Below are 27,137 nucleotides of genomic sequence, written 5' to 3'. Positions count from 1 at the left end.
TTCTTCACCAGGCAACCATGATCCCGGGATATGTTTCGTCCATCTTACTTACAGATAAGGGTATGTTACATGCAGTGGTATCTTCAACTTCTAACTGTGGGATAGTATGCCGAACCCCCATGGTATGGTAACAGCGAATCATCAGCAACGGTGCAGCCGAAATGTGCGGGGCGGGATACTTGGCGACCGTGGTTTGAGACCAGTCTTCCTTTCACGTCGCCTACCAGGCCGGAGTCCGGCCCCGGTAGCTGAGTGGTCAGCGTGACGGAATGTCAATCTTAAGGTCCCGGGTTCGATTCCCGGCTGGGTCGGAGATTTTCTCCGCTCAGGGACTGGGTATTGTGATGTCCTAATCATCATCATTTCATCCCCATCGACGTGCAGGTCGCCGAAGTGGCGTCAAATCGAAAGACCTGCACCAGGCCAACGGTCTACCCGACGGGGGGGCCTTAGCCACACGACATTTCATTTTTTCCAGGCCGGAACTATTGTTGTTTCTTTGAATTTGCCTCCCCAGCTGGAAAAATTTCCATTGATGATTCGAAGGGTTATGTGGCTGCTACATGACGGTGCTCCAGTTCGCTTCAGGATTAACTTCCAAACGCATCTCAATCATGTCTTCCCTGGTCGATGGATTGGTTGAAGGGGTCCAGTTGCATGGACTGCTCGTTCGGCGGATTTCGACCTCTGCGATTTCTAGTTATGGGGCAATCTCAGAAGTATCGTATGCAGAGCCCATTCCAGATGTGAAGACACTGGAGCAGCGTATTCATGCTGACTTTGATACTTTTCGATGCAGTGAACGTGTGAGGCAGAACATGCTATGGCACGTACACGCATGCTTAGAGGCACATGGAAACCATTTGTAACACATACTGTAACTGTGGCTGCATGGAACAGCGCGTATTAGACCACAGCCTCTGTAACAACGTATGGTTCAAATGGCTCTGAGCACTATGGGACTTCTGAGGTCATCAGACCCCTAGAACTTAGAACTACTTAAACCTTAGTAACCTAAGGACATCACACACATCCATGCCCGAGGCAGGATTCGAACCTGCGATCGTAGCGGTCGCGCGGTTCCAGCCTGTAGCGCCTAGAACCGTTCGGCCACTCCGGCCGGCAACAACGTATGTTTGAATAAATGGTCTCTAGCATGGAAACCATGCGCCGATGGACATAGCTTTGACAGAACTTTTTTGTGCCGTTTCTACTCATCGATCAATCCCTTGAGTTTATAAACCGGAGGAAAAAATCACCATGCGTAATACACTTACGTCGCTTGCATAGAAAGACCTGCGAGTTGCGACTCGGCTGATATTCAGCCTCTCTTGCCAACTCGGGGTGCGCCCCACACAGCCCTGTTATTTTCGCTGTCGCGTCAGGTCAATAAGCCCGTTCCAGGCGCGCTGCAGACTGGGACGGCGGCTGCCAAGAGGCGCATGAATCAGACCACAGCCAGCGCCGCCGCCGCGGGGGGTCTTTGGCTGCAGGCGTTAATTGCGTGTCTGTCGCGGGGGCGGGTCGGCCCGCGTGATGAATGTGCGGCACGCGCCAGCGCCGGAATGCCAGACTAGCGCCAGTAGAGAGGAGCGGGCGCTGTCCGTATGCCGCCAGGGGCGCTGCTGTTGCCGCACTTGCAGCGGCCAACTGTCGGGTTTCATTTGTAGCCACACGTAACGTTCGCTCAGTCGCAGAAAAACTTTGACGCCCACATCAAGTATGGTACTCTATATCTATACAGAATGTCCCAGGAAGAATTGTAAATTTTCAGGAATATGATAGGAACGATCACTTGAAGGGTGTAACCTGATGTGGACAAAAGCCCTGTTACGAACGATTACCACGATGGAACACATTTAATGTACATTGTTATTTATTTTCTGTGTTATTCAATATCTTGTCAGTTCACACATTTACAACAGCTAGAAAACATTAAAAAATGTAGTGTTAAAATGCTGGTTCAACCACATATTTACAGTGTTAAAAATATTAGAATTTACCCTTTCGAAAGTCAATCCTTAATATCATAATTATCGTACAAGTTGCCGATGACATTGCAATTCTGTCGCCGGCTGCGGTGACCGTGCGGTTCTGGCGCTGCAGTCCGGAACCGCGGGACTGCTACGGTCGCAGGTTCGAATCCTGCCTCGGGCATGGGTGTGTCTGATGTCCTTAGGTTAGTTAGGTTTAAGTAGTTCTAAGTTCTAGGGGACTTATGACCTAAGATGTTGAGTCCCATAGCGCTCAGAGCCATTTGAACCATTGTTCTGTAATTCTGTCAGACAGAAAAGGACTTGGAAGAGCAGTTGAACGGAATGGATAGTGTCTTGGAAGCAGGATATAAGATAAACATCATCAAAAGCAAAACGAGGTTAATGGAATGTTGTCGAATTAAATCGGGCGATGCTGAGGGAATTAGATTAGGAAATGAGACGCTTAAGCGGTTATAGGCGCTACAGTCTGGAACCGCGCGACCGCTACGGTCGCAGGTTCGAATCCTGCCTCGGGCATGGATGTGTGTCGTGTCCTTAGGTTAGTTAGGTTTAAGTAGTTCTAAGTTCTAGGGGACTGATGACCTAAGATGTTAAGTCCCATAGTGCTCAGAACCATTTGAACCTTTTTTTTTTTTTTTTTTTTGGGACGCTTAAAGTAGTAAAGGAGTTTTGCTATTTGGGGATTAAAGTAACTGATGATGGTCGAAGTAGAGAGGATATAAAATGTAGACTGGCAATGGCAAGGAAAGCGTTTCTGAAGAAGAGAAATTTGTTAATATCGAGTATAGATTTAAGTGTCAGGAAGTCGTTTCTGGAAGTATTTGTATGGAGTGTAGTGAAGTGAAACATGGACGATAATTAGTTTGGATAAGAAGAGAAAAGAAGCTTTCGAAATGTGGTGCTACAGAAGAATGCTGAAGATTAGATGGGTAGATCACATAACTGATGAGGAAGCATTGAATAGGATAGGAGAGAAGAGAAGTTTGTGGCACAACGTGACTAGAAGAAGGGATCGGTTGGTAGGACATGTTCTGAGGCATCAAGGGATCACCAATATAGTATTGGAGGGCAGCGTGGAGGGAGACCAAGAGACGATTACACCAAGCAGATTCAGAAGGATGTAGGTTGCGGTAGATACTGGGAGATGAAGAAGCTTGCACAGGACAGAGTAGCATGGAGAACTACATCAAACCAGTCTCAGGACTGAAGACCACAACAACAACAATCTCCAAACATAGACAAGGACAATAAAAGTAATAATAAAATAATGTGGCTACTTCCCTCGCAGCCGTGTCCAAGTAAGGTATATATCCACATCAGCATCAGTTGATAAAGTAGGTTACCACAGAATTCTGTATGTTGTCACAGCACTGGCAATGTCACAACAGCAGCTGTAATTATGCATCCACGGCCGGTGTATTTTCCTGCACGACGGCACATCCCTCAGGCAAAGAGATATGTGATCAGAAGTATCCGGACACATGTCTGGAAATGACTTACAAGTTCGTGGCATCCTCCATCGGTAACGCTGGAATTTAATATAGCGTTGGCCCACCCTTAGCGTTGATGACAGCTTCCACTCTCCCAGGCATACGTCCAAGCGGGTGCTGGAAGGTTTCTTGCGGAATAGCAGCCCTTTCATGGAGTGCTGCTCTGAGGAGAGATATCGATGACGGTCGGTGAGGACTGGCACGAAGTCGGAATTCCAAAACATCCGAAAGGTATTCTATAGGATTCAGTTCAGGGCTCTGTGCAGGCCAGCCCATTACAGGGATGTTATTGTGTAACCACTCCGCCACAGGCCGTGCATTACGAACAGGTGATCGATAGTATTGAAAGATGCAATCGCCATTCCGAAATTGCTCTTCAACGGTGGGGACTGGGTGTCTGTGTTGACCTCATCATTTCATCATCATTCGTGCTAGTGGCCAGACTGGACTGAGTAAAGATTGGGAATTTGTACGGGCGCTGATAACCGTGTAGTTGAGCGCAGCACAAACTAAATATCTTGATCATCTTCAACAGTGGGAAGCATGAAGGTTCTTAAGACATCAGTGTAAGCCTGTGCTGTGACAGTGCCAAACAAAACGAAAAATGAAAAACATGACCACACCACAACACCATCACCTCCGAATTTTATTGTTGGCACTACACACGCTGGCAGATGACGTTCACCGGGCATTCGCCATACCCACACCCTGCCATCGTATCGTCACATTGTGTACCGTGATTCGTCACTCCACACAATGTTTTTCCACTGTTCAATCGTGCAATGTTTACTCTCCTTACACCAAGCGAGGCGCCGTTCAGCATTTACGGGCGTGATGTGTGGCTGATGAGCACCCGCTCGACCATGAAATGCAAGTTTCCTCACCTCCCGCCTAACTGTCATAGTACTTGCAGTGGATCCTGATGCAGTTTGAATTCCTGTGTGATGGTCTGGATAGATCACGTTACGATCCTCTCCAACTGTCGGCCGCGCGGACTAGCCGAGCGGTCTTTGGCGCTGTAGTCATGGAAAAATGGTTGGTTCAAATGGCTCTGAGCACTATGGGACTCAACTGCTGAGGTCATTAGTCCTCTAGAACTTAGAACTAGTTAAACCTAACTAACTTAAGGACGTCACAAACGTCCATGCCCGAGGCAGGATTCGAACCTGCGACCGTAGTGGTCTTGCGGTTCCAGACTGCAGCGCCTTTAACCGCACGGCCACTTCGGCAGGCTGCAGTCATGGACTGTGCGGCCTGTCCCGGTGGAGGTTCGAGTCCTCCCTCGGGCATGGGTGTGTGTGTTTGTCCTTAGGATAATTTAGGTTAAGTAGTATGTAAGCTTAGGGACTGATGACCTTAGCAGTTAAGTCCCATGAGCTTTCACACACATTTGAACATTTTTCCAACCGTCGGTGGTCTCTCTCAGTCAACAGATGAGGTCGGCCTGCACGCTTTCATGCTGTACGTGTCCCTTCACGTTTCCAGTTTACTATCACAACAGAAATAGTAGACCTAGGGATGTTTAGGAGTGTGGAAAACTCGCGTACAGACGCATGACACAAGTGACAGCCAATCACCATACCACGTTTGAAGCCCATGAGTTCCGCGGAGCGCCCCATTCTGCTCTCTCACAATGTCTAATGACTACTGAGGTCGCTGATATGGAATACCTGTCAGTAGGTGGCAGCACAATGCACCTAATGTGAATAACGTATGTTTTTGTGGTTGTCCGGATACTTTTGGCACATAGTCCAGAAGTAACGCGAGTGAGCACTTCGTGAATCTAAACATGAATGCTAAGCAGCATACCGGAAAAAAAGAGATTATAAGTATGTCAGATATCCCAGAAATTTAAATCTTATCTTGAAAAGAAAGCTGTGAAATCAATGATTAACGGATATTAAAAGAGATCTAAGTAGCTTCTGAGAATAGTTGTTGTTTTCACCTGTGATCTGTTCATGTAAAGTATTATTATTTCCCACACTATGTATAGCAATATCCAGTTATTCCAGATCTTGTATATGCAAAACTGGGAAGCACTCATCAGTTCCCAACATGTGGAAATTTTCATGAATATGCACAGCTACGGCTACAATTAAGTATCTGTTTTACGGTGTTGTGGACCTTCTACGACCACCGGCAAGATTTCGCATAGCGCTTCCACCTTCAGCGACCTTTTTCAATCGCGAACTGACACTTTTAAACACGCCCATTACTGTGGTCACGGTAGTGACACTTTGACCGGTTTAAAGCCGTCCTGCTGCTCGTCCAAGACCGTAAGCACTCAAATGATATTTTGCCGACATGTTGCTGTACCACACGGAATGTCGCACTAATGGGTTCCACATCAACGTTCGTCAAACACCGTACCGCTAGAACCGTCGAAAATATACAGAGTATTCGTACACAGCCTCCGCTGCAGTCAACACTTCCCGCCCTCTACATTTCCTTTTACTATCACTGGTAGGAAGTCTCGTGGCAATAGTCGGTTGTTCTGTAGCAACTGGCAGTTGTTCTTTAGCAAGTTGTTCCTTAGCAGTTGTCAAGCAGTGTAGTACCAAAGTGTTAAGTAAATATTACATAAAGAGCAAGTGGCGTCTTTTAAGCGCGATAATCATTTGAAGAAGGATTTCTCTCTATCGCGCAATGGTAGTTTCGCCAGTTCATGTAGTTCGTGACATGAAAATGAGCTGACATGCACTCTGTTTTTTTTTTTTTTTCGCCCTTTCGTCCAAGAATGCTGATTGTAACGGATTGGAAAATTTCATAGTAAAACTAATTTTTGTGTGGTTCTGCGCCCGTCCGCAGGTTTTCCAACTGGACGTTTCTTCAGCTTTTACGTTTCCCTAGAGTAAGCAGTCATCCCAACGGGGAAAGAATACATACAGTTTAACATCCAATCCCCACCATGCGCGTCTCGGTGGCTTCTCATATCATTAAGATACGAAGGTCGGATTGAAGGCGGACAGAAGTCTTGCCAGGAATCGATCCCGTGACTTTTTCCAGGCATGCGCATTACCACTATAACACCAGTCGCTGCTGGAGAATATCATGGAGATTTTCTGTATAAAGCCAATCGCAGCAGTTTGCTTACAAATTATATGCTGCAGTCTCTGCAATATTGAAACCTATTCAGTCTTTAATATTTTTCGGAATTTTTTTATCCACATTTATATCTCATATTTTCATGGTATCAGTACGTGACATCATAATGGAAGAAAAATCAAGAAATAAATAAATCACGGAAATTCCTGTTCAATTTCTAAACTACACTGAGGTAATAAATTGTGGGATACCTCCCAATATCGTTTCGGACCTCATTTTTCCCGGCGTAGTGCAGCAATTCGAGTTGACATGCACTCAACAAGTCTTTGGAAGTCCCCTGCAGAAGTACTGAGCCCAGCTGTCTCGATAGCAATCCATAATTGCAAAACACCGTTGTTGAATTTTATGCACGAACTGACCTCTCAATTACGTCCCATAAATGTTCGATGGGATTCATGTCACGTGATCTGGGTGCCCAAATCATTTCCTCAAATTGTCCAGAAAGTTCTTCAAACCAATCGCGAACAGTTGTGGCCCGGTGACGTCGAGTATTGTCATCCACAGAGACAGAAGCAATGTTTGGGAACGTCAGGTCCATGAATGGCTACAAACGGTCTCCAAGTAGCCGAACGTAGCCGTTTACAGTCAATGATCGGTTCAGTTGAACCTGAGGATCCAGTACATTCCTCGTAAACATAGCCCGGACCATTATGGAGCCACCACAAATTCACACAGTGCCTTGTTGACAACTTGGGTCCATGGTTTCGTGGGGTCTGCCCCTCACTCGATCACTATCACCAGTTCTTACCAACTGAAATTACGACTCATCTAACCAGGCTACGGTTTTACAGCTGTCTCGAGTTCAGCCGATATGGTCACGAGCCGAGGAGAGGCGCTGCAGACCATGTCGTGCTGTTAGCAAAGGCACTTTTGTTGGTCGCCTACTGCCATAGCCCATTAAAGCCACATTTTGCCCCAGCGTCCTACCGGATACGTCCGTCGCACGTCCCACATTGATTTCTGGAGTTTTTTAATGTACTGTTGCTTCGCTGTTAGCACTGACAGTTCTACACAAACGCCGCTGCTCTCGGTCGTCATGTGAAGTCCGTCGGCCACTGCGTTGTCCGTGGTGATATGTAATGCATGAAACATGGCTCTCTCGGCCTCTATCGACACAGTGGATCTCGGAATATTGACTTCCCTAGCGATTTTCGAAACAGAATGTCCAACTACCATTCCGCGTTCAAAGTCTGTTACTTCCCTTCGTGCAGCTATAGTCATGTCGGAAACCTTTTCACATAAATCAGCTGAGCACAAATGACAGCTCCGCCAATACACTGCCATTTTAAACTTTGTGTACGCGATACTACCGCCATCTGTATATGTGCATATCGCTATCCCATGACTTTGGCAGCTCAGTGTATCACTGTTGTAGCAAAATATTCGTCCTTTCGATTGCCGTTGACCACTAAGTAGCGAGCTCTTTCACAGCTCAAAGACTCTGTTCCGCAGTACTGGGAACTGCACAGGTTCGAAAACCTCCGGTAGTCTGTCTTACACTGACTGAACCTCTGGGGATGGAGAGTAATAAATAAATTTAGTTAACTTGTCTCAAAGTACAGGAGCTGAATTAACTATGATGATTAAAGGTGTTGTGAAAATGACAACCTATAAAGTATCATTCTGTCCTGATTTCGGTGAGTGTTTTCTTTCTACAAGGTTCCACCACTTGGAATGTCGAGTCATTTGTTAAAATTTTTGAAAATTTAGAGAAAGTATAAAGTTATGTCTTGCAATGTATGTTAATTATAGCAGTAATTATTAACTAACGTATGCTGCGCTTTCCGGAGCGAGATGTGGCTATAGCGGAGCCTCTTAAGAGGGAACCTGGCCCACAGATGATGCCGGGGAAAAAATAAGCTCCGGACATTCACAGCAACGCTTGTTAGTATTATAATTACTGTAATGGATCGACAGATGATCTATTGTCCGGACTAAATATGTCTTTGTTTTTATCTGCTGTACGAAGTCGAAGGCATAACTGGCAATCTGGTGTTGTATAAGAGTGCATCCATCTATGTTAATGCTCCAGAAGATATTAAACCGAGCGTACTTTAATTCACAGCTTGGACGTGGTGTTCTAGTACGAGTGACAGAACATTGAATAACATCATACTGGGAGATGTTGTACGTTAACGTCTGAAGAAAAATGGCTTTTGTCACTGTGCCAAGAATGACTACTTATGATTTAACGTTTTTTGTTTCATTTAACGAAGTAAAGAAGTAATGAAGTAATTAGATGGTTCTAATTCAACACCATGCAGTTCAACGTACAAGTTTTGATACTATATATCTACTCGTGGTCCAAGACACCATGTTCTAATTTCTATACAGGAAAGGTACCGACTCTTGCCAAAATGCTAATTTTTAAATTCGACGAACTTAAGTGAAGGTGACTACATTTTATGGCAAAACAAACACTTTAACAACATAATTAAAAAGAAAGCAGCCGGATCAAAACGAAATTTTAAGATAATAAATAGTAGGATTTTTTCGAATTTTGTTTACAGTGCTAGTGGCCGCGCTGTGACATGTCGGTATCAAATATAATATGTAATGTGAGGGCAGATAGTCGCACAATAAGCAAAAGGTACCTTCTCCTGAATTTCAAAAAATAAATAAAAATATATTCATTGTTTAACATAAATCATAGTTGTTAAAAACGTTAACGAGTACACATTCCGCTTTGTGTACCGTGTAATAAAAAGCAACAGCACCATAAAGCTGTTAATGCTACATATATGATTTAGGAAACAATCTGAGCAGCCCTCTACGCTTCTTTCCACATGATGCTGTAGTTTGCCATATCGTAAAGTCATCAGATGATTAATACCAATTGCAAAATGATTTAGACAAGATATGTGTGTTGTATGGTAAGTGACAATTGACTCTAAATAATGAAAAGTGTTAAGTCATCCATGTGAATACCACAAGGAATCCACTAAATTTCGGTTACACGACGAATCACACATATCTAACGGTTGTCAATTCATCTAAATATTTAGAGATTGCAATTACGAGTAACTTAAATTGGAACGATCACACGGATAATATAGTCGGTAAAGCAAACCAAAGACTGTGATTTACTGGCACAACACTTAAAAAATGCAGCAGGGCTACTAAAGTGAATGATTACGCTACGCTTGTCCACCCTCTTCGGGGATATTCTTGTGCAGTGTGGGAACGGCTTGGGTTAGGATTGACGGAGGACTTCTCGAAAGCCCAAAGAAGAGCAGCTCGTTTTGCATTATAGCGAAGTAGGGGAGAAATTGCCGGGAATAGGCAAATTTGGATGGGAATCATTGAATAAGGGCTTTCGCCGTTGTGGCACCATCTTCTCATGAAATTTCGATCACCAACTTTCTCCCCAGACTGTGGTAATATTTCGTTGGTACCCACCTACACATCGAGAAATGATCATCACAATAAAATAAGAGAAATCAGGGCTCACACAGAAATATTTAAGTGTTCGTTTTCCCGCTGTTCGTGAGTGGAACGGTAGAGATATAGCTTGAAGATGGTAGGATGAATCCTCTGCCACACACTTGATTGTAAATTGCGAAGTAGTAATCGTAGATGTAGACCTCACGATTCCTTTAAAACGCTGATACCACTATTATAAATCATGTACAGCAAAATTATTATCAGATCGTATGGCGTATTTTTTGGCGTAACGACTACTTTTAAGAAGTTGGAAATAAAAGGAAAGAAAACTGCGGTATTTGATAATTCTGTCGAAAACAAATTGCAGGAAAAAACAAGAAATTCTTCTTTTCGGATTCACTTTGCAGGTATAGAGACAGAAATTAAGCTCAGTCCGAACAGTAAACCATGGATAATGTGATGATCGTATTTGAAATGCTTCACTGTAGTAAGGTTAATTTTTACCCTACGATTTATAAGATCCTGCCTAGACTGCGAAAGAATAAACTCTTCAGCAGCAGGGTACTACAGGCCGGAGTTAACGCGCTCTTGGCTGCGTGTTATAAAGTCTGCACTGCAGGGAGCGAGCCCTATACTGCGCTGCCATAAAAGACTTGAAAACGTACCAGAAGTTTTTACGTCCGCCGGATCCCTCGCTTGTGTGCGCTCGCTCTTGCTTTGTGTAATGGCTCACGAATTTAGCTTACGAGAAATGTCCAGGGGAATCGCAGGCTTTATGAGTCCGTCGTAACAGTAACATCGTAAACAGAGTTCTGTAGTGGAATGACCGTGCCGACTGCATTGGCGTGCTTTTAGTTTCGCGTAGGCAGGCGAAATGAATGAGTTAATATGTTTACAGGAGCGACCAAAGCAGTTGTAGAGTAAAGTTAGGAGCTGCGATAAACGTCAGATACGATTATCATTTCAGCTATGCCTAAAAAATCTAGCTTTCTGATTTTGTTATCTTGCGTTTTAGAGCAGACGATAAGATCTTGGTAATGTGGCAACTCTGGAAACATGTAATGTATTTTCTGTCACTAACTGTAAGCTGTCCCCATGACGAAATTTCTGATTTCCTTCTGCACAGTAACATTGGATCGTGAGTGCTCTACCAATTGAGCTAACTAAGCACGACTAATGAGCCATCCTCACAGCTGTCCTTCTAGCAGTACTTCTTCTCCGACATTGCAAGTTTCATAGAAGTTATCGTGTGTATCAGGGATCGAGTACCGGTGAGCAACACAGTTTTGATCCGCCAGAAAGTTTCAGATTAACACATACTCCGCTCTAAAGTGAAAATTCATTCTGGAAGCAACCCCCTAGGCTGTGGTTAAGCCACGTCTGCACAGTATCATTTCTCGCAGGAGTTTTTGTACCGCAAAGTATGCAAGGGATCTATAAAATTAGGACTGTAGAATCGGTAAAAGAAAGAAGACGGTAGATCACTTGCCTGCGAAAGAGAAAGGTCCAAGTTACTAGTCCCGATTTGGCGCTCCGCTTTAATCTCCCAGGTAGTTATACACTGTTAGTTACATATTCTTTTCTTCTGGGCCTCAATGAAGAAATCCTACTTGAGTTCTTTTTTTTAAATTTCATCTCCTTTTCATATGAAATGAACATAAGTGCACGACCGACACAATTTTATTTTTACATCACCGCTGTTACGTTAGCAGTGCCGCACAAACAGTCTTTGCCATATCACAGCCACCGACTCCATATAATCATTCATTAACATACTAAGTAGTAGCTACTTTCTGCAGAGGATACCAAGCTTTAGTAGCAATTCAAATCCACCCAATCTTCAGAATTTAATATCTTCAGTTTCGACCAACATACATTCCCTGCTTGAAAGTAAGTGCGTTTTTTATCGTAATTACGGGCGCGAATTTGTTAGTATTTCGTGTGTCTGATCTGGCTTTTCTGCACCTGTGACGAGCTTACGGCATTTCTCGTAAATCTTACGCGATCACAGATAAAAATACTCTCATATATAATGCTCAGATACGTTGTATACAGGAAAGGAATCGTCTCTAATTGATCTGAAGGAGATTCAGAAAGAAATGAAGTTTTCACTTTTTGGAATGAGTGTCACTTCTCTTTAAACGCAAGTAAATGTGTAGTAATTCATATAACAAGTAAAAATAGCTTGGAAGACTCCAGTTGGAAGACTAGTCGTGAACAATTTTAGCATTTCGCATAGTGTAAGTTTTTAAGGGCAATACTAAGAAGTGACCCGAATAGGGAATCGGGTAAAATAAGTGTAATGGAAGGTGGATGGAGGACATGAACTTGTTGAAAGGATTCTGGAAAAAACACAGACCATTTGTTACGGAAATCGCGTAAAGAAGATAGTTGGACCAGTTATAAAGTGCCACTGCATTTTTTTAGAATCCTGCAACAAATGCGCTAAAGCAATCGTAATAGACCGGAAGAAGCTCGTACAAAAGTGTATTGAGATATTCGAAGAAACTAAATGGAGAACCCTTGGAAAACGTTCATATCACCATATACAGTTTCGTATATTTACAGAATCAGTACCAGAAAAGAACACTAGTGCTATCACTACTAAAGTACATATTAAAATTAAACCATATTCATTTGTTTACTTTGTAACTTTCATATCATCGTTCAATTATTTTTCTACTTCTGTCAGTATTTGAATTTATTAATCTGAAATCATGTGGTGGAGATTGTTGAACGACCATGAATTTCATTTCAGTGCATTATTAGACATATTCGATAGATAGAGTCCGTTGGAGAACCAAGAGTTGAGTTAAATGCTCGTTTTCATTGTATATATTTGTTCCACTGTGCTCGACTCAGTAACGTTTTCTTCAGGAAAGAAGGGCTCTGATGCTGTGCATGTTCCTTCAGAGTAGCCATTATTTAAATATAGACCTTTCTTCCACCTTCATTAATTAACTGCGCACAATTTTATTCAGCAGAATGAATGTCGAGTAAATTTTCCTTGTTGGTGTCAACCGTGAGTTCAGCCTTTGTACTGGCTTAGCATTATGTCAATTCTCAAGACCTTCAACTTATTGATCGCTTTCCGCGGAATGTCTGTAGCCGGCCGCGGTGGTCTAGCGGTTCTAGGCGCTCAGTCCGGAACCGCGCGGCTCTTACGGTCGCAGATTCGAAGCCTGCCTCGGGCATGGATGTGTGTGATGTCCTTAGGTTAAAAATGGCTCTGAGCACTATGGGACTCAACTGCTGAGGTTATTAGTCCCCTAGAACTTAGAACTAGTTAAACCTAACTAACCTAAGGACATCACAAACATCCATGCCCGAGGCAGGATTCGAACCTGCGACCGTAGCGGTCTTGCGGTTCCAGACTGCAGCGCCTTTAACCGCACGGCCACTTCGTCCGGCTTGTCCTTAGGTTAGTTAGGTTTAAGTAGTTCTAAGTTATATGGGACTTATGACCACAGATGTTAAGTCCCATAGTGCTCAGAGCCATTTGCACCATTTTTTGAATGTCTGTAATTTTTATTCTAATCATCATTCAGCTACCCACTTGGGTATTTCGGTCGAATATATATTTATGTCTGGTGCCGAACATTATATGGACTCGAGTAGAGGATTTCCACTAGGAGCTGATTGTTCGAACAATTCTCAATTTACTGAGTAGAAAGAGCCCCGAGATGCACATTCAGATTTGCTCGTATCGGACTTAACATACTTTACTGCATATTTATGTCGAGTGGCAATGTCAATTTCTACACCTCCAGAGATACCTTTCAAATCGATCGTTGCGCTCCTGCCGAAACAGGAGCAGACTGTGGTGGGCAGGCAGCTGCAGCCACTGGAAAAAGCACATCGCCAGGAAGGCAGCACAATGTCTACAGCCCTAGATTGTCGTACCTTTTCAGCAGTCAGACCGGGGTGCGAAGGGCTGCGCTTGGAGATGGACAGCGAGCGAAATCTGGGACTGCACACTATACGAACCGGAAGAGACGGCAGCGGCACTTGGTGGCATCTGAGGGCCTCAAGAGCTGTGAGTGCGGGATGGTTGCCGGACAATATGACGGTCGGTTTCGATGCGGCTGCTGTGTGCACAAGAAGCTGACGGGGCAGCTGCTGTCTTTATCCAGCCGGACGCACAGCAGTCATAAGAAGCACTATGTGAGAGCTTTCGCAGCGGATGGTGGCTCTCAGGTGACTTTGTGGTTGACGTGATCCAGCGTCTTGTGTGCAAACGTGCTTTGAGTGTAAAACAACTCCTGAGCGTTGACATATTTGTATAGTCATGTTCAGTAAAAGCAGAACACCTTGAATGAATAGAGATAGGTCGTTCATATTAACAGGACATGTACATTTACATGTTCTGCGGAAATGAATAGCATTTCAGCCGCCTCGGTTCAGCATGTGTCCTGTTGCCTAGTAGGCAAAGGGTCTGCTATGGGCCCTGTAACTTGTTCCATGCATGATGGTTCGACTTGTATAAGGTTCGAATGTCATCGCGTGGTACAGCCATCCACGCTACATTCACCTGATTCCAAAGTTCATCTGTGGTGGTCGTCATTTGCCCACAGCGATGCACCTGTTCTTGCACCATATCCCACACATTTCCGATTGGCGAAAAGTCTGGTGATCCGGCGGGCCAGAGAAAAAAGTTGACATCCTGTGACATCAACAAGACATGTGTTCTTGCAGCAACATTTAGTCGTGCATTGTCTTGCTGAAAAATGGCGTCTGGGGTGCAATGCAGAAAGGATACGGCTATAGGTAGCAGGATGTCATTCATGTAGGGCACACTGGTCACAGTGCCCTGGAAACGCACCAGCTGTGATTTGTGGTTGTACCCAATACCGCACCTATTGAGTTAACGCTGCATGCCTTGTGCGAATGCAGTTACTCTGATGCAGCTCCCCCTGTCTGCGGCGAACCAAAATGCGGCCATCTTTATTCAAACAAACAGAACCTGGATTCGTCCAAAACCACAATATGATGCCATTCTTGTGACGTCACTCCACACGCCATTGCCGTCTAGCATGTTTCTGCACATTCGTCAAAAGTAGGCGGAGAAGTGGACGACGCGTACGCAACGCATGTCTAGTTGAGTTTAGTTTAGTTATGTCATGTTCGGTAGATAATTTTTACGATTATTTTATCGATATGATATGGAACAAGTCAGATTACAACATACATATACACACATGAATAGTGCTAATGTTAATATTACTGAAATATTTAGTTCTACACATGCAACTACATTTAGACATATTATTTTTTTTTACCAGTTCTGAAACAAAAACACTTCCATGGAATAGAAGGAGTTGCCCAAAAGAAATTATTTTAAGTTATACTTCAAAACTTGATCTGCTACCTGCCAGACACTTTATGTTGTTGGGCAAAAATGATCAAAGATTTTTGTTTCTGAATAATGTATTGACAGATTCAACAACGGGTAGGAAAGGTCATTTTTCCCTCTAGTGTTGTACGTATGAACATCAGTGATCTTTGCGAACTGACATGTACTATTTATAACGAATTTCATAAGCGAATATATGTACCCTGATGGTGCAGTTAAAATACCTAACTCCTTGAATAGGTACCTACATGATTTCCTTCGGTTAACACCACTAAATTATCCTCACTGCTCTCTTTTGTGCAATCAATACTTTATGTCTGAAAACTATTCCAAAAGATATTATTGATTGGAAATATGCAAATTACGCTAGGAGGCTGATCTGTTTATTACCAAGTCTAGCGATTATACGAAGCGCAAAAAAAGCTGAACGTAATTGTTTGAGAAGCTCAGTAATATGCTTCTTCCAGTTCAAGTTGCCATCAATGTGAACACCCAAAAATTTGGAGAAATCTACCCTGTTAAGTGAGTCCTGCTCATGTGCTACATCAGTTGTCGGTATGACTCTATTCGGTGTACAGAAATGGATATAGTGAGGTTTTTTTTTCAAAATTAAGGGAGAGTCTATTTTCTGAGCCCCAGTTAATAATTCTTGGAAAAATATCGTTAACAGTATCTTCAGCTGCTTTTTCCTGGAATTGAATTTATTATAACACTCCTGTCATCTGCAAAAAGTACTAGTTCTGCTTGCTGAACGTTAAGTGAGAGGTCATTCATATGAATAACGAACAGCAGAGGACGCAAAATTGAACCCTGTGGGACTCCCTTTGTGATAACTCCCCATTCTCTAGAATTTACCACCCTTCCAACATTATTTGTGTTATTTAGCACAACTTTTTGCTTTCTCTTCATTAAGTATGATCCAAACCAGCTGAGTTTTTCTAAGAGTGTGACATGATCCACACAGTGGAATGCCTTGGAAAGATCACAAAAAATACCGACTGGCGATAATCTGTTATTTAAGGCCTGCGCTATTTGGTGGGTAAATGTGTAGATAGCATTCTCAGTCGAGTAACCGTGCCAGAATCCGAACTGTGACATGATAAGTAAATTATTTTCATTTAAATGTGAGACTACTCTTGAATACATAACTTTTTCGAATATTTAAGAAAATTAAGTCAGCAATGAGGTTGGTCTATAATTATTTAAGTCACTCTTGTCCCCTTTCTTATGAAGAGGTTTGACAATTGCGTATTTAAATCTGTCTGGATAAATCCACTGTGCCAGGGAAGCATTACATATATAACTAAGGACTCCTCTTAATAAATTAAAACAACACTTCAAAATTCTGTTAGAGACTCCATCAACACCACATGAGCTCTTGGTTTTTAGTGAATTTATAATTACCTTAATTTCAGTGGGGGATATTGGTGCTATTTCTAAAAGGCTAAATTCCAGTGGAATGACTTTCTAACATACTTTTTTGCCTCTTCAACTGAACCCTTTAACCCTATTTTTGCTTCTGCATTCAGAAAGTGATTGTTAAAAATAGTTGCAACTTGTGAATTATCACTCACATCATCATCATTTTATCTTTATTGCTATGGTATGCTGTGCACTGTTAGGCTGCCCCATCTCCTGTTTGACAATATTCCATATAGTTTTATTCTTATTATTCGCATTATTAATGTCTATCGGAACACATAAGCTTCTCGACTTCTTAATGACTTTCCTTAAAATATTACAGTATCTTTTTTAGTAAGCAAGTAACGTCGGATCCTTACTCATTCTGGCCTGTCCATATACTTCCCTCTTCCTCTTACACGATATCTTAATTCCCTTAGTAATCCATGGCTTACTTGACTTTGTAATGGCTTTTTTGGATAACGTTTCAGGAAAGCAACTATCAAATATTGAGACAAATTTACGGTGGAATGAATTAAATTTGGCATCACCATCATTTTCTGTGTGTACTTCATCCCAGCCTACCTCTTCTAGGCTGCTCTTATAACTCTCAATCCTATTCGCATCAATAAGCCTCCATGCCTTGTATGAACCTGCCTGAAGCCTGTAAAGTGCTATATGTGTTATTTCCATTAACTGTGCATCATGATCAGATACCCCTTAACAATGGTGTACACATTAATTATTTCTGCCTCAGCACTGTCTATGAAAATGTTATCGATAAGTGACCAACTATCCTGATGCTCACGAGTCGGAAAATTTACAACAGATACTAGACTGAAACAACTAAACATAGATTCTAGCTCATTTTTCTTACCCGTATCTTTTAAGAAATCTACATTAAAATCACCACAAACCACTAACTGCTTCTTTTTGTCCGACAGGTAGCTAAATAATACCTCTAGATTTTTCATGAATAGCTGAAAGTTACCTTGAGGGGATCTGTAGATTGTTACAATTACTGTAGAAGTATATTGCACAGCAACTCACAAGCACATGCTTCACGGATCTGATCTACACAAAAACTATTTGTTTCAATATTTTTGACTTTATGTCCAGTTTTTATATAAGTAGCAACTCCTCCTTTTTCCATGTTGACTCTACATGAATAAGATGCTAGTCTGTAAACTCAACTTCTCCGCGGTTACATGGTATTCACAAAGACACAAAACATCTATACCTTCAGAATTTACTCAATTTTATATACATACAGGAAGCTCATCTATCTTATTTTTCAATCCTCTAATGTTCGGATGAAATACACAAATTTTATTCCTTTGGATACTGCTACAGTCATTACGGCACTGTTCTGTTTTAATCTCTTTCAGTACTCCGTCTGTAACCTGACTCTAACCTAACTGCATAATAAACGGTGACGGACTCTCACCCTGGTAGCGTACGACGTGTCACACTGATCCACTGTTGTGCCAGAGCCGACGAAGACGCATATCTGTCCTGCAATGCATTCGGATGAGGTGTCGATCTTCTCGGGAGGAGGTGGGGGTGTGAGGGGGTGGAAGTGGAGTGGTTTGTCTGGTGTGACCCAACACATCTCGTCGTGTTCTACCGCCTTCCGTGAACCCCACTGCACACTGTAGGCTGTTTAACAATTATGTGTTACTTGTGGTTGCTCAAAGCATAAAAATACGAGTACGTAAAGACTTATATAGGTTAAGTGAATATTTTAGAGACTTTAACACGTTAAGCCACAATATTCGGAAGCGGCAAGGAGTCGAACAAGAGAAACCAGTACGCATGTTCGACATTGGTAACGATTCTGCCCAAGCATAGATCAACGACCGAAGAGTCAGCCGTCGTCCTAAAGACTTCGTGACATTGGCGAAAACACGTAATGAGTAAAGTTAAAACACCGAACGACTTAAGTTGAAACAATTGATCTCTTGGTCACAACGTTTGGTCTTATTAACCAGGTTTCAACACTTCTAAGAGTGCCTTAACCAGTATTTAAATGTTTAAAGTGGTCTATAACATAACTACAAATTTACGGGAAAATAATTTTTTTTATATAAAACTGTAAGTTCTGACTAACAATACAAGACAGAGGCAGTACTTTTAAGTCACGTATATAATAAATAACAGGCTCGAAGAGCTTTTGTCACAATTTTTTTTTTCTAAAAGAATGCTTGAAGCGAGCCACTATGGGCTGCTCGTATCTGTAAAGCCACAGGTAGCAACGGACTGAAGCGCCTTCGTTAACAAGTGCGGGCAGGTGAACATGACACCAAGAGTGCCTTCTGGTAGCCGTGAATATAAGTAGGCTACTTAACATGTAAAATATAGATAGCTGAATGTTAAAATAAACAGTATTCAGTACTTCAACTCACAGGCAAAGTTTTATATGACAACAGCAGACATGGTAACATTTTGCTTATGTAAAAGCATAGAAATACAGTTTGAAAACTGATTAACAGTACAAAAAGAAGCAGTACTTACGTGTCACGTATAAAATAAATATGAAGCGAAAATGCTTTAGTCACAACGTAAAGTAAAATGTGTGGAAGGCGAGCCACTACGGGCTGCTCGCATATGTCGTGCTTCGGACTGAGGCCCCCACGTTAACAACTGCGGGCAGGTGAACATTGCTCCGAGAATGCCATCTAGTAGCCGCAAGTACAACTTGGCTACTTAACATTCAAATGTAGACAGACGAATATTATGATGAACATTATACAGTACATGATGTGAAAGGCAATATTTTGTTTAACAGCGACAGATAAAGTAACATTTTGTCTACATCAGAGCTCAGAAGTACAGTTTGAAGTATAAAAACATCGCTATAGAAAATACAAAAAGGGCTAAGAGAGCTGGAATTAAATGTCAAGTAACGGCTTTATACCGTTGATGAAATTTTTATTATGCAAATGCAGCTGCCCATTCAGAATGAGGCTATCATTTCGAGAAATATATTTAACAATCTCTAATTCTTCAAGAATATCTAATCTATGCCCTTTCTTCTCGGTGTGCAAAATGTTTATATTGTAAATAGCTTTAGGCGCGTGACCTGTAATCAGAAGATGGTCGGAAAAAGACGAATTTTTGGTACTAATACAATTTTCCCTTAATAGGTTTTCTTTATATCTGGTTATAAGGGCAAGTCCTGTTTGTCCTATGTAGTAAGAAGAGGAGGTGTCACAGAAAATCTTATAGAACTCCAGAACATTCTAAAGGGGAGCGAGTCGATTTTAAATTACTAATGAAGTTTCTTTTTCAGATTCTTATTGATAGAAAATTTAACGTTGCAGTTGTATTTATTACGCAAAAGACATTGGATCTGACAGGAGATGGGCCACAAGAAAGGAATAGAAAAATATATTTTTGGGTTAGATTCAATGATAGAAGTACCGAGGGTGACACTTTTAACAGTTTTCTTTTTACGGACGTCGTCTACTATGTCAGGTTCATACTCACTATTAACTGCTATCGTTTTGAGTAAATTGATTTCATCGTTGAATTTTTCTTTCAAAAGTGGAATAGAAGTATCTCGGTGAATATCAGAGCGAAAGAAAGCGTTTTTATGAGATTGTGGATGCATAGAAGACGCAGATACGATCTGATCAATATATGTTTCTTTACGAAAAATATTGAATGAGATTTTATTTTCTTCTATTGCAAGCGTCAAGTCAAGAAAGTTTAATTGGCGTGCATCGTTTTCAAGTTCGATGGTGAAAGAAATTTTCTCATGAAGTTCATTGAAGAGATTAAAAATACGGTCAATGCCATTAGCAGGTCCCTTGTAGATGACTAAAATATCATCAGTGTATCTGAAGTAGGAGAGAATGCCTAGTGCTGTAGCTGAAACACAGCTGAAAAGCCTTTCTTCTAGAGAGTTGATGAAAATATTGGCAAGAAAATCAGCTAAGAGATTTCCCAAAGCGAGACCGTCGGATTGCTGGTACAGTTGTTCATTAAATTCAAAGTAATTGTACTTGACTACGATTGTGATGAGGTTCATAAAATCAGTGATTTGTTCATCTGAAAAACCTTTTTTGAAATGACGTATATTTTTTTCCACGATTGTAATCGTTTCCTGTACAGGGACATTAGTATAAAGATTTTTGATGTCTAATGAAAACAACTTGGTGTGTGAACTGCATTCTAAATCTTTTATTTTGTGGACTAAGGCGTGATTATTGGGGATGGAGTAATTGTTTTCAAAAACGAATGATTGTTTCAGAGTTTCATATAGAAATTGGGCCAAATCATGGTACGCACTATTCATGCTATTAGATATCGGCCGTATCGGATGGTTAGGTTGGTGGATTTTAAATTGAGACCAAAGTTTTGGGGCCTGAGGGTTCATGTTAATAAGCATTTTCTTCTGAAAAGGTTTGATTAGAAATTTTGAGTTGTTGATGGCTGACCTGACTTCTCTTTGTAATTCTGTAGTCGGATCCTCATACAGTTCCGAAATATTATTTTCGCTAAAAAATCTAAGGTTTTGGAAATATATTCAGACTTGTAGGCAATAATTAAAGAGCAACTTTTGTCAGTTATTAGAGCATCTGCTTCTTTAAGCGTGTTATTAATGGAATTAACCAATTTCCTATCGTTATGCGTAACATCATGAAGAGAGGCTGTATTTTTACTGAGAATGTTAGCTACATCATACGCAATTCTAGTTAGACATGAATTTTCCATTTTGTTACAATCAAGTCCAATTTTTAGATCGAGAAGGAATTTTTTGTCACATTTTTGTCTGACAAGTTGGGCATGACAATGTACTTCAGCCCTTTTTCAAGCAAGACAGTTTCATTCTCTGTAAAAGTAATGTTAGTTTTATTTAGAATTCTTTTCTAAAATACGTGACTGCTTTTTTTTTTAAAAAAAAAGAAAAGTACTTTGAGGATATTTTTCACCAGGAAACAGACAAAAAAGCTTACTAAGTTTCTTTTCGTGCTCACGCATTATGCCTTGTTTACAAATTTCTAAATGTTCATTAATCTGTATCCAGAAATCGTCAACATTAAAATTATAATTAATTAGAAAGATATTTGTGAGTTCTAAATACAGATAATATGCCTCTTCATTAAGAGGGTCTTTTTTAGCATACAAATGGCTCTAAGCACTATGACATTTAACATCTGAGGTCATCAGTCCCCTTTAGCATACAGCTTTTTAACATTATCAGAAATGAGATTTTTAATGATATGTCTAAAGAACTTGGGATCTTTCTAACAAGTAGCAAAGCTAATATAGATTTTCGCATAAGTGGGGACTAGTCCCGTTTTTTCACATTGCTTATTAAACTGAATGGTCATACTTGTACTTAATATCTCCAAACAAATGGGCATGAGGCGTTCTTTGAGGGGGTCTTTCGAGGGGGGAAAGAAGAGTCGATGAAACATCGCCTGAATGGAACGATGGTTAGTCGTGGACGCCATACTTCCCTACAACGACTTAGCCTCTACACTGCTCGACATAAGAAGATGTCGGTATTGCGCCAATAGGTCTATGCGGAAGATGCCATCCCAGATGTTACCAGAAAGAAGTTCATGTAGTACTTACGCAGGTGGCTGGTGTGGACTAAGGGACTGCAGCGTCACCAAATGCGTCACCTGTGAAATTAGAGGTTGATGAACTCTGCCAGAAGACGCCGAACCTGAGGGTCGCTAGTTCGTTTACAGAACGAAGCATTCCGCACCATGCCTTGGTGAGCCAACGTCCAGCACTACCCACGAGTCCACCGATCAGTCCTCGCTGTTGGCCAGCCCAATTACTGCTCGCACTGAGATTAACCCCTCACCAATGGTGGCGTGGGAAGCCACCTCAGGGCGTGGCAGGCGGCGAAAGACTTCGAAGGGGCCGAGTGGAGACCACCCATGTTTGTCGGACAAAGAGGTTCCATGTGCTGTCAGTGGGTGACATTGTCCATCAGTCATATGCAGTCCTCTGGACTGTTTCAGAGGAAACCTGTCACCCTGCAAGTTCCGAACAGTCCTAGAGGGTGGTATTATTGGTCGTTGAGAATTCTAAGGTTACTTGTGTTATGCGGCCCTTTTGAGATATAGCTCCCAAGGAAGGGAAGAAAGCCAGTATGCATTCTGTGTGCATATCAGGTAAGGTAATTCCAGACTTGGAACGTATTGTTGCAGATGTCATCAAGAGCACAGGATGCAGCCAGTTGCAGGTGGTGGTTCAGTTGGTAACAATGGTGTGTGTCGCTTTGGATTGGAAGAGACTTTCTCTAGTTTCAATGAGCTATCTGAAATGATAAAGGTTGCCAGTCTAACATTCGAGATGGGAGCAGGGCTCACCATTTGCAGCATGGTCAACAGAACAGATTGAGGACCTCTGGCACAGAGCCGAGTGAAGGGTCTGAATCAGATACTCAGAGTGTTCTGCGATTATGTAGACTGCAGATTCCTGGACTTGCACCATAGGGTGGTGGGGTTGCAGGTTCCGCTTAATAGGTCAGAAGTCCATTACATGCAGGAGGCGGCTGCTCTGCTAGCAGGGACTGCGTGGCTTGGTTTGAACAGTATCTTGTGTTAGAGGTACTCAGGCAAACGCAGAAAAGACTTCAGTCTCAAAGAGCGCAAGTCTAACACAGGAGGAACGTAGATCTAGGAACCATTGGTATAAGAGTTGTAAATTGTCATAGATGAGTTAGGAAAATACCAGAGCTCGGAGCGCCAATAGAAAGCACTGATGCTCAAGTCATTATAGGCAGTGAAAAATGGCTGAAGCTGGAGATAAGTTCAGTCAAAATTTTTGAGAAGGACCTAATGGTGTTCAGAAGGGATTGGCGCGTTTGTTGCTGACAGAAGATTCCTGCAGGGAAATTGAGGTGGATAATTCCTGAGAGTTACTATAGGTATAAGTTATTCTTGGTATGTTTAAGACTTTAGTACTATTACCCCATACATCTTAAGAAACCATGTTAACGAAGCGTTTTACTTGAAGGATGATGAATTCTGGGAGAGTGTTCTAACAATGGTCTATTTTATAATATAAGAGGCATATTCCCCTCATCACATCCATGATACGCCGTTCCTCGGCATTCATTGTAGAGTCAACAATAGGAAGAATAATCCGTCGGGGAAATGTTTGGCAAAAATATAAAGAAACATCGTTCCCGCATCTTTGTGTCAAAGTAACTGCATTAATTTCGTTGCGAATTAAATTATTCTACAGGATCAAAAAATAAATTTTACACGCTACTTAGACTATTTACTGGTGACCTAGAAACGACAGAGAGGCTTCGTCCCCGCCGTAGCCCTCAGTGGCTCACAACCCCACAACAGGCTACAGCAGTCTACTCACCCCACCGCCGCCCCACACCGAACCCAAGGTTACTGTGCGGTTCGGCCCCCCCCCCCCCCCCCAGTGGACCCCCCCCCCCCAGTGGAACCCCTCCCCCCCCCACCCCGGGAACATCTCATTCCAGACGAGTGTAACCCCAATGTTTGTGTGGTAGAGTAATGATGGTGTATGCGTATGTGGAGACAATGTTTGAGCAACAATCGCTGGCACGTATAACTGAAGCGGAATGAGGGGAACTAGTCCGCATTCGCCGAGGAAGATGGAAAACCGCCTTAAAAACCATCCACAGGCTGGCCGGCACACCGGACCTCGACACAAATCCTCCAGCACATTCGTGCCTGGGACCGGCATGCTTTCCCGTTCGGAAAGCCGTGCGTTAGACCGCGCGACTAGCCGGGCGGGCTACTTAAAGTTACTTATGCTAAGAACAACACATACACCCACGCCCGAGGAAGGACTCAAACCTCCGGCGAGAGGGGCTGCGCAGACCGCGACATGGTGCCTCAAACTGCGTGGCCACTCCCCGCGGCCAATTAGGTGACTTAGGTCTGATGTAGATGTTTTAAGCAGTCATTCGCCTGAATGACGACGTATCCGAACACGACCATCGGCCTTGTGTAGCAGCAAACGTGACTAAGCCGATCAGGCAAGACGTTTGCATTGATTCACCGTCCGATCTCGCCGATTTCGTGCCAACTGCACTCGTAATTGACGATATTGTTGGGTCAACTTGAGAACAAGTAGGGGGTCAACATCAGCCGTGGAGCGCCATGTCCAGCAATGTACGCTGAACTATGTGCTCGGAAATACTTGTGCCTGCGCCAGCATTGTACTCTGATCGCAGGTATGCCACACATCGCTGTGTAGCCGCTTTTATAGAAAGGGCCAAAGGACCAGCCACTGTGCAATGGTACTGGGGGGGGGGGGGGAGTGGCAAAGTGACAAGCCACCTTACCAACATACAATAAATACAAATTTAATGTTAGTCTCTTGAAAACTTTAAACGTTTAAACCCAGATTGTCAGTTCAGAAAACTTTAAACAGCCGCAGTGTTCTACGACCCCACGACGAATACCGCAGTGCACCTCTCCGCCACCCCACAAGGAACCCAGGGTTATTGTGAGGTTGGACCACCGCTGCTCCCCCCCCCTCGCCCCCCCCCTCTCCACCCCTCGTCCAGGGAACGTTTCACACCAGACGAGTGTAGCCCCTATGTTTGCGTGGTAAAGTAATGGTGGTGTAGGAGTACGAAGAGAACTTGTTTGCGCAGCAATCTCCGACATAGTGTAGCTGAGGCGGAAAAGGGGAACCAGCCCGCATTCGCCGTGGCAGATGGATCCACAGACTGGCCGGCTCACCGTACCTCCACACAAGTCCGCCGGACGGATTCGAGCCGGGGACCTTTGCGCTCCTTCCTGCCCGGAAAGCCGTGTGTTAGACCGCCCGGCTAACCGGTAGGCTTTTACTGCCTAGGTAGCAGAATTCCTTAACTTCATCTACTTCGTGACCATCGAACCTGACGTTAAGTTTCTCGCTGTTCTCATTTCTACCACTTCTCATTACCTTCGTCTTTTTTCGATTTACTGTCAATCCATACGCACTCTAATACGCAGTCTAATAGACTGCTCATTCTATTCAGCAGATCGTGTAATTCTTCTTCACTTTCAATTAGGATAGTATAGTCATCAGCGAATCGTATCATTGATATCCTTTCACCTTGAATTTTAATTCCACTCCTGAACCTTTCTTTTATTTCCATCATTGCTTCCTCGATGTATAGATTGAACAATAGGGGAAGACTACATCCTTGTCTTACACCCACTTTAATACGAGCACTTTGTTCTTGGTCGTCCACTCTCACTATTCCCTCTTGGGTGTTGTGCGTATTGTATATGACCCGTCTCTTCCTATAGCTTACCTCTAATTTTTTCAGTATTTCGAACATCTTGCACCATTTTAGATTTTTGAACGCTTTTTCCAGGTCGACAAATCCTATGAACGTGTCTTGATGTTTCTTTAGTCTTGCTTCCATTATTAACGGTAACCTCAGAATTGCCTCTCTCATGCCTTTACTTTTCCTAAAGCCAAACTGATCGTCATCTAGAGCATGCTCAGTTTTCTTTCCCATTCTTCGGTATATTATTCTTATCGGAAATTTGGAGGCATGAGCTGTTCAGCTGATTGTACGATAATTCTCGCATTTGTCAGCTCTTGCTGTCTTCGGATTGGTGTGGATGATGTTTTTCCGAAAGTCAGATGGTATGTAACCAGACTCATACATTCTACACACCAACGTGAATAGTCGTTTTGTTGCCACTTCCACCAATGATTTTAGAAATTCTGTTGGAATGTTATCTATGCCTTCTGCCTTATTTGATCCTAAATACTCCAAAGCTCTTTTAAATTCTGATTCCAATGATGGGGTGCATATCTCTTCTAAATCGACTCCTGTATCTTCTTGTATCAAGTCAGACAAATCTTACACCTCATAGAGGCTTTAAATGAATTCTTTCCACCTATCCCCTCTCTCCTCTGCATTTAACAGTGGAATTTCCGTGGCATTCTTAGTGTTATCACACTTGCTTTTAGGTTACTGAAGGTTCAAGACAAAGTGGTCTACACATGGTTTCACCATCCTTCTACCACCTGCTCACTATAACAGCACGCGAACATCCAACGAGGAGCGCCGTTTCCGATTGCCCGTTCCCAGGTGCAGGGGCTTAACAATCTGACTTTGGTCCAAGTCGCTTACGGCTGCGGAATCTCCCATTTGCGGCCCATACTAGCGATAGAAATTTTGTGAATGAAATTTCCGCCATTTGACTGTTAACTGTTCTTTTAGCGTACACAGTCATGATTTCTGATTTATTGCCACTCTCAAGTCCACGCACTTGGCAATGGGTACAAAGCCGAAAACAATACTGTGTACACTAAGTGAACAGTTAACAGTCAAATGGCGGAAATTTCTTTCAAAAAAATTCTATACCACTGTTAGCCCCCACGAAGGAAAGACCATTATGGCCTGCTTTAATGTTTCCCCTTTCACCTCATCTCTGCTTATAC

This window comes from Schistocerca serialis, chromosome 1 (genome assembly GCF_023864345.2).
Source record: "Schistocerca serialis cubense isolate TAMUIC-IGC-003099 chromosome 1, iqSchSeri2.2, whole genome shotgun sequence".
NCBI lineage: Eukaryota > Metazoa > Arthropoda > Insecta > Orthoptera > Acrididae > Schistocerca > Schistocerca serialis.
The sequence above is the reverse complement of the archived record's forward strand: the minus strand, read 5'-3'. Positions refer to the sequence as shown.